Source organism: Megalobrama amblycephala, linkage group LG14 (genome assembly GCF_018812025.1).
Source record: "Megalobrama amblycephala isolate DHTTF-2021 linkage group LG14, ASM1881202v1, whole genome shotgun sequence".
Taxonomy (NCBI): domain Eukaryota; kingdom Metazoa; phylum Chordata; class Actinopteri; order Cypriniformes; family Xenocyprididae; genus Megalobrama; species Megalobrama amblycephala.
The window spans coordinates 30231218-30239583 of NC_063057.1; positions in this window are offsets into that span (position 1 = coordinate 30231218).

Below are 8366 nucleotides of genomic sequence, written 5' to 3' on the forward strand. Positions count from 1 at the left end.
ACTTTGCTAGGGAAAGTTACTTCTCATTATCAGTGTTCTTGCATATTTAGACTGCCCTCATTTAATGAATTAAAGCATGGCAGGGAAGCACAGAGTCTCGTTCCCTGTTCTCAGGGAACCATGGTTACATGCGTAACCTGAGACGTTCCCTTTCGAAAGGGAACTTCAACGCTGCGCTGATCACGCTATGGGGAACGAAATACCCACGCCACCATGCTAGAGGAGAGTGCATGCCCAAAATGTCTGGACAAACGTCCGGCAGTTCCAAGGAAAAACCGGGAACAAACTTCTCCAAGGCTGTCAGTGACAGCATTCCCTATGACCAACAGCCCAAGCTGAGCCTAAAAGAGGCCTTCCGTAAAAAGGCCTGCCAAGGCTGCTCAAGCATTTGGGACCAACAAGCCAAAGAAAGTGGTCCCTTAAAGGGAATGTGGCCAGGAGTCCAGAAGGAATCCCAGCCAGTCACTAGGGGGGACAATATCACCCCCAACGCCACCACGGAGGCCTTACTAATCTAGCGAAAGCCAAACATAGCCTGGCCAACCTTGTCTGATATACAGAATCTCCAAGCGCAAACTCCAAAAGAGGAGAGCAGGAAAGAGCAACTGCGAAAAGGCAGTAAGCAACTCAAACCCACATGCAGAGATGGGCATCCCAGAGAGCGGAACTCAGCTGAGCACTATAAACCCTCGTATTGAGGGGAGTAAAACCACTCATCCTAGGATCTACTCAGCTTCTGATAAAAGCGCTGAGGAGGCTGTGCACTAGAAATACCTTGGTACAAGGGAGCACAAACCAGCCTGGGGCTAGTCTGAACGGGAGACTTCACAGAAGTCTACAACCAATGACCAGCTTAGGGAGCTAAGCACAATTACACAGTCAACCCAAAGGGAAGTACGAAGCTCAACCTAATGGACAGACCATACTGTAGGCACATAGCCATGGAGGCCGACCAGAAAGGGCCTACAACATAACTAAAGTTCTTATAAATGAACTAATATCATAACAAGAACCCAATCCATAAGGTAGCATTCAGGATGGCCTATAAGGCCATTCGACTGAAAATATAGCATGCTGAGGACATGAACAACCAAATAATTAGGTAGCTGTGAGTGCCCACGAAACAGCCCGTCCAACACAATCCAACAAGCAGTGTACTCGATAAAAGCACCTTTCTACTCTTTAAACAAGAAGAGTACAGCGTACGCCAACAGGCACTAAAGAAATCCCCATGGGCCTATAACCTCAGCAGACACATGGCATCAGCTCATGGCAGTGTTATTAACACTCTGAGGTCTGAAAACGCGCCGGCGCGTTTTGCAGGGTTTTTTTCACATTGCAGCAAAACAGACTTAAAATACTGTCATTTTTTTGTCATAGAGACATAAGTAATACATCAATTGAAACTATAGAATATCTCCTTTTATTTGTATACACTCAGAGTAAAAACAAAATGTTGTGCTTTTTGTAAAATAAAGAAAACTAACATGATGCGTGATCTCTCATCTCCCTCTGAACGAAGTCCAATCTGATAGTTCTCAGAAAATGAACTGTAACTTAGTGAAAACAAACATTCTGTGTTTATGTAATCTGTATGAAAAGAGAGCCATGTCAGAAGTCCGTGATTCAGCTCATTACCCACTAATGCGGCCACACCCACGGAGCCAGCGCTATTCACAGACAAATTCAGAGACAACACATGCATTCATCATCTCAATCGTGTATTTATTGCCTTGAAAAGTGTTTATCTGGATGAAAAAGCCATGGTTAGCGATCTCTGGAAGACATGCAGTTAATTCCTGTTTGTTTTCTTCTATTGATAAGTTTTAGGTGAGTTTTTGTTTCTTTAGCGCCCTCCAGCTGCAGTATGAATTGGAAAACACCATTCATTGAAAAAGCCTCTTCTTCTTGATGAATTTATGGACTAAAATGCACAGAGAGCGCCCTCCGGCTGCAGTATGAATTGCAAACACCAGCGCTCATAGAGATAACAATGAATATTAAATAAAAAATAACTCCTCTGTATAGAAAATTGACATAAACATATGAGAATCCTATATTTCTCCAAATGTGCATGCTTTTAAACTAAAAGCCTATATTCAGACTCTTTGCATCACAGAAATACATTATATTTTAAAGTATAATATAAAACCATTATTTTATATTGTAATAAAATTTTTCTGTATGTTTCATATACCATGATGAGCTTGAGACATCACAGAAGTTATTTTTCACAGCCTACCTGACTGAAATGCCTCATTAATATGCAAGTCTTTTCAGGTCATTACTATGCAATTCTTTTGTCTTCACAGGTGAGAATGACCCATTATTCATGGAGATTCACGCCTCCACGCATACCGTGTTTCTTGGCAAAAAGTGTCTTACAAAAACTAAATCAATATATTGTTATAAATGAAAGAGTAGTCAGCATAATTTTTACATAATTTTGAAGCAAAAACTCTAGTCTACAACCTTCAATACCCAAAAGTCTTGTGAACACAGATTTAATATACTTTTATTGGCCTTATATCAGTGACTTAAGTTTTTTGTTTTTTCAGTAACCACGCATAAACGTTATTCCTTCAAAAACACAAACATGTACACACATGTTTCTCACATATTATGGTAGCCTAGTTTGTGCTGAATACAGTGTAATGACACTTGTGTCATTAATATGTTTATGAACAACTGAAAAAAGCACAAATGTCAGGGCATGTCAAAACTTCTCCAGGCCCCAAATCAGCCTCAGACTCCAGAGGGTTAAGCTTCAGGCTAAACAGACCGACTACAAAGGAGGTCATCAGTCAGCCCGAGCCCCGGCCAGCCAGTGACACAAATCCCTTTATCCCACTCTCAAACTTGAATATAATTCAAGGGACTCGAGCAAAGACATTATAAGCATGACAAAAGTTCTAAAAAGTGGGGTCTAGCAGCACTGCATAACTCATCTTCTCGAAGATAAAGGCCTATCACCTGGGAAAAACAGCACCAGGAAGGATAATAACAGCCTATAACCTTAGCTGTTAATCTTAGCCACAGCACCTATATTTTCACATCGAAGGGGAAATGGGCATACGGCCCGCAACTCCCTCAGGAGGAGGCCAGAACTAGGAACTATACAACCTCACAGGGACAGTAATAATAAGGGTGATGTTACAAACAAACACCTAAACCTAGCTCTAGCCTAGCCGCTAGCTAAGGCCTACTGGGCCAAGCAAAGCTTGGGCGTCATTTTGAAACCTTCAAATATGAGGAGAAAAAGCACTGCAAGCAAACAGTGTCAGGCGGCCGATAAGCCGTCCTGTACACAAATAACTGAAGCGACGAGTGTTAACTCAAACCAAACTAAAGTATTAGCTGAGAAGCTACTCTAACATAGGAGGCTACAAAAATAGCAGCCATAAAGCGGCCTGCATGTTTTGAAAACTAGCCAACCGAATACAGTTATTTTGCCCAAAAGAACCCCTTCTAAGATTACTGACTACAAGCTCAGGAAAGCTATACAGCTATACAGCTAAACAAGGTCTACATTTTTTATAAACATAGAAACATAGACCCAGTCTACCTTCCTGCGGCTCGCAGAACGAAGATATTCCCTCCTTATTTTAATGCATGAAGAAGGATGAAATCAAAAGTTCTTTTAAGCCTAAATGCACTTTCACTATCAAGCCAGAAGGCCAGCCGACAGCCTAACTGACAGCCTAACTATCAAAAGGCCAGCCGACAGCCTAACTGTAAAAGAAGACGCTGTTGGTGTACATGATCAATCACCTCCTCAAACCTGCTTCTTCCTCCTCGAGTCCAGCCATCTCTGCGCCTTCCCTGAAAAGAGGAGGTGCCTTAGCGGCCATACTGGACCTCTGGCCCTGTCTCAGAGCCTCAGCTCAAGATGGGCCAGCCTCCTGATAAACTACATGCTCAGAAAAACTATACAGGAAAACAAGGTCTTATTTTAAAAACATAAAATAGACCCATCTCATATTCCTGCGGCTAAAAGACCGAAGATCCCAAAACTCTTTTTTTTTTTACATAAAAAAGGAGAGAATCTAGGGTTCTTTTAAGCCCTTATCAAACTGAGAAAGTGGGCCGACAAAAATAATTACTATGGGCCCAGCCATCAGTCTGATCATAAGAAGTATCTGAGCATGATATATATATATATATATATATATATATATATATATATATATATATATATAATACATACATCCTATATATGTATATATTCTCCATGCCCTCCCGATCTCAAACGCGGAGATCAGGAGAGAATGGAAAGTCTATGGGAGCTGCAACATTCATGGACAGAAAGGAACCGTTCGTCGAGCCATCTGCTATATATCTCATTTACACCTTTAGTTGGTTTTGGTGATGTCAAGATGCAAACAAACTAGTACTAGTTTCTCTTCTGGAGTTGACAGTGTTTTGTTCCTCATCTGTGTTTGTGTTTTTTGTATTTATTGATTGTATGCAAAAAGGAACTGTTCTGTGGAAATGTTACAAGCATTTATGCATTAAGGAACTTCAAGGGTAAATGAAAATGATTTTTGTTCATTTAAATGTCACAGAATCACTCAGTGTCATTATTTGTAAAGTTTAAAGTACAAAATTAAGTCCAAATAATTTTGTGGTAATAAGCATTATGCTACACATTTGGTCAAATGAATCTGAGCAAAACTAGTTTTGACCCCAGAACATTCCTTTAATTGGAAGATAGTCATGAATAGCACCTGCTGATACTTGCAGAAGTAATAAAGATAAGGGTTTTCAATCTGGTTTCTAGAGTGTTTTTGTTGGTTGCTTGACTTTGCTAGAGTAAGTTACTTCTCATTATCAGTATTCGTGCATATTTAGACTGCCCCCATTTAATGAATTTACTCACAATAATTTATTTGTAGTCCTGATAGGAAGTCACTATAGTTTCATATCCAGACCCTGTGAACAGAACCATATTTATCTCTCTAAAACAGGACAGAACCATATTTATCTCTCTTTACTGCTTCAGTAAAATAGTCAGAGAGAAAAACCTTAAGAAAGGTAAATGCCAGCATGCTCCCAAAGGAGGCCCTTAAGGCCAACCCGTCGCATGCGGCGTCAGGTAGCGGCCACTAAAGTTCTGGAGCAAAATAGAGCCGAGTAGCAAACAAGGTAGCTACTTAGCTTAACTAGAACTAAAGGAAACCAAGCTCAAGGAAGCAAATGCATAAAACCAGACAAACATTTGGTTTTACTATAAGAGCTCACCTCGAGATGCAAGCCACTGAGAAACGTACTCAGTAAAAGCACCTTTTACTCTCTAAGCAAGAGGAGTACAAAGCCAAACTTCAGCGTGATACCTAGGAGGCCTGTGAAAGCCTACGACTCGTGAAACATGCAGCGTCAGCTAGTGGCAATCAGAGTCATACAGAAACCCACACAAAGCTGTGCCAACATGCAGACTGAAAGGAGGCCCTGATGGGGGCCTACAACCTCCATGAACACATGGCAACAACCAGTGGTAGCTTCATGACTAAGGCAAGCCAGCAGGCCAAGTACTCGAGAAACCCTTAGGTAGGAGAAGTACACACTATGCCACAGAACTCAACGAGAGGCCTGACCTAGGGCCTATTCATACAGAGGTGGGCATGGCCAATGGCGGCATGAGTCATAAGACGTGACTCAACCATGGAACGAGTCTAGATATAACCCACCCAGCTGGGCCAACACAGAGGCTACAAAGGAGGCCTGGCAAGGCCTACTACTTTAAGCACCATGTGGCGCCAGCCCGTGGTCATAACAGGGCCCAACCTCAAAGGGGACCAGCTCTAGACCCTACACGATAACTGTGGGTAACCAGCAACACAACCTGAGCTTAAGCCTACACATTCCAACAGGCAATGTACCCAGTACACATAAATATGCTATCATGGTCTAAGGAAGGCCTATAAGGCTGTAGTGATTTTTACTTTGTCTATACAAGAACATGAAGTAAAGTAGGGATTGGTACTCACGTCACCGCTGACGTTGTGATTTTAGGATCACACGTCTCTTAGGGTGTGGTTATGAGTACATCAGATGACCACTTTCCCCTTTTTCCCTAGTTCAGGGCACCAGTCAAGGTGTTTTACCTTGGCAGTATGAGAACACTCCCAACAGGGGCTTTGATTCATTTAGAATTAATGTAAAGTGGTCAGCTGATTTATCTGAAAGATTGGTGATATTGCTAACTTGTAGAGCCTCTTCTGTATTATCAGCACAAGGGAGACGCAAGTGTAATAAAAATACATTTATTAACAAAAAGATAAACAAGAATAACTAACACAACTACTAAATGAATAGCATGAATGATAAAAGAAATAAAGTGCATTAGATACATAGAATACAAGTGATTAAGTTGGGTGTGGATATGGAAGAGTTATGTTATCTTATGGAAAGATAAACTGTTTCTCTGAAAATAATAAGGTGGAGAACCTTATTATGCACCAAACAAAAAACGAGAGATTATTTGTAATTAACCCTCTGGAGTCTGAGGCTGATTTGGGGCCTGGAGAAGTTTTGACATGCCCTGACATTTGTGCTTTTTTCAGTTGTTCATAAACATATTAATGACACAAGTGTCATTCCACTGTATTCAGCACAAACTAGGCTACCATTATATGTGAGGAACATGTATGTACATATTTATGTTTTTGAAAGAATAACGTTTATGCGTGGTTATTAAAAAAACAAAAAACTTAAGTCACTAAAATATGGCCAAAACAATATATTAAATCTGTGTTCACAAGACTTCTGGGTATTGGAGATTGTAGACTAGAGTTTTTGCTTCAGAATGATGTAAAAATTATCCTGCCTACTCCTTCATATGAAACAATATATTGATTTAGTTTTTGTAAGGCACTTTTTGTCAAGAAACACAGTATGCGTGGAGGCGTGAATCATCATGAATAATGGGTCATTTACACCTGAGAAGACAAAAGAACCTCTAATGACCTGCATAAATAATGAGGCCTTTCAGTCAGGTAGGCTGTGAAAAACCCTCTGTGATCATGTCTCAAGCTCATCATATATCAAACATACAAAAAAAAAACAGCAATACTGTGACAAATTATTATAAAATAATGGTTTTCTATTATATGCTTTAAAATATAATGTATTTCTGTGATGCAAAGTGTCTGAACAATTATGTTACCTCTATGGCATTTCATATAGGCTTTTAGCTTAAAAGCATGCACATTTGGAGAAATACATTTACATTTATTCATTTGGCAGACGCTTTTATCCAAAGCAACTTACAAGTGAGGAATACAACAAGCGAGTCATCATGACGAGACAAATAGACACAAGAAGTGCTTACAATACAAGTTTTAGGCAGTGCTCAGAGTATCATAAGCTACAATAGAGAGGGATTAGAGGAAGTGAAAGGATAGGAATAAGAATTCTTTTTTTTTTTTTTTTTTAGATGAGGTTAAGTGCTCACGAAAGAGATGAGTTTTCAGCTGTCTTCTGAATGTTGCCAGGGATTCTGCATTCCGGATGAAGGCAGGAAGATCATTCCACCAACAAGGGACAGTGAATGAGAATGTTCTGGAGAGTGATTTCGTGCCTCTCTGTGATGGTACCACGAGTCTTCGCTCCTTTAACCCTTTAAGACCTGAAGGCTTTTTTAGAGTTTTTTTTTCTGAGCGACACACACAAAATTAAAGACTCATAACTCCAAAACTGTAGCAAGGAGAGTCAAAAGGTAGGTATCATTTGATAGAAAACATTTAAAATTTTAAGAAAATATAAATTACATTACATTTGGACATTTTCTTGCTGAGAAATAGGTGATAAAAGACAAAAAATACATATAATTTTTTTAAAATAATTTTTCTTTTTTTTATTTGACATGGAATAACTCAGGAACGCAATAAGAGCTCTAAAAAATTCTTTTTTGGTGATGCTCTCCTATATGTGATTTGCATTTGGTTTAAATTTCGTGATGATAGCATAAAGAATAGTTTGAAAAAATGTTGTTCATTTTTTCCGCAGCCAGGTGGCGCCAACGGGCGGTAAACTCCGGTTTAGCGGTGCTTCTCAGCACTCGTTAGGAGTTTTTCAAAATGGTTAGATGCATTAAAAAGATGAGATTCTAAGCTTTAAAATGATATCTATTTTGTGTTATTCAACGTTGGAAAACGAACATGGATGGGTCCAGGAACATTGGATACACACTGCATCCCGGAGAGATGAGAGACATGTTTTTAGCCAAGTATGTTAAATCATTCCGTGAGTAATATCTTGTGATCAACGCAATATATTATATTGATTTTTAATTTTAATCTTGAGAATCTGCTTTAAATATTGATGTGCCATTTTGTATGATCTGTGCATTTTTCATGAAGTTATGA